Raw genomic sequence first — 1,308 nt, forward strand, 5'->3', positions numbered from 1 at the left:
ACCCCAGCCCATTCCCGAACTCCCGGCGTACGCCCCTCCTGTAGCACCCGAGCCTGCCTATGGCCCCCCTGCCGCCGAGTACGGCCCGCCAGCTGCCCCCGTAGCCGAGTACGCCCCTCTTCCAGTTGCTCCTGAAGCCGTGCCCCTCCCCCAGATCCCAGCGTATTCTCCCCCCGCTGTCGAGTACGGCCCCCCTGCCCCAATCCCAGTTGTCCCCACACCCGAGTACGGTCCTCCAGCTGTCCCTGCTCCTGAGTATGGACCCCCTGCTGCTGAGTACGCTCCCCCCGTCCCTCCCCCAGCTCCTCCCGCACCCCAACCCATCCCTGTAATCCCGGCATACGCCCCTCCCCCTGCAGTCCCCGAAGTTAAGTACGGTGTTCCCGCCAAGGAGTACGGACTCCCTGGTTAAGGTAATTTATATGATCAGTTCGCTAATTATCTTGTCTCCACTCTATGTTTCAATACTGATTGAACTCTTATTGTATTGCAGCGTCTTCTGTGATTCTTTTGCCGCGAAACTGGGGCTGGAACTCTAGCGTGCTTTACTCCACACGAGTACCTGTTTGATGTAAAGTATTGGAGGATTTGGAGATTCCTCGCCATTTTGACACACGGTGGTCACCAGTTCATCGTAATTCATAATTTTGCACGTAATCATTAAGTTATTGTATCGAGTCATCCATTTGAATCGTGCGCTGTGAAGGACCGCATTGTAGTGTTTATGAGGAGTGAGTGTCTTTCTCTCAACTTCCTGCTGTGATTAGAGTAATGTGACATGCTGTATTGCTATCCATCAAAGCTAGGTATGATTTTCTAACAAATTAATAAATTTGTCAATAAGATATAATTTTGAACTTTGGTTCTTCATTGCATACACCCCCTTCCAGTTTTCATATCTTCAGGGTCTGAACTGAACGACCAGGAAGCACTAGAGACGGGGGGCGCACGATAAATATCTTTATAGATTGCTGCGTGTTTGGTCGGTCACCACAGTGGCTTTTTTTATGACTCATTGCCAAATCAAGTTGGGTGCCGTGCCTGGCATGGTGGAAGGGGGCTCCTGGAGAATGGAGGGGTAAGGACTAAAGCCATAGAGTCAGAGGCCGCTGACCCCTGGTCCCTCCCTCTTTCCTGTCTCTCTCGCTTTTCTTGGTACGCATGCAACCAACTCTCTCTCTCTCTCTCTCCCTCTCTCCTATTCCTCTTCTCACTCCGCCTCCGTGTCTCACGAGGGTGTTCCCTCTCTCTGTCTGTCTCGCTTTGCTCGCTACGCATGCTACCAATTCTCTCTCTCTCTCCTGTTTC

This window comes from Frankliniella occidentalis, unplaced genomic scaffold, assembly GCF_000697945.3.
Source record: "Frankliniella occidentalis isolate FOCC.00 unplaced genomic scaffold, Focc_3.1 Scaffold428, whole genome shotgun sequence".
In the NCBI taxonomy this organism is placed as follows: Eukaryota; Metazoa; Arthropoda; class Insecta; order Thysanoptera; family Thripidae; genus Frankliniella; species Frankliniella occidentalis.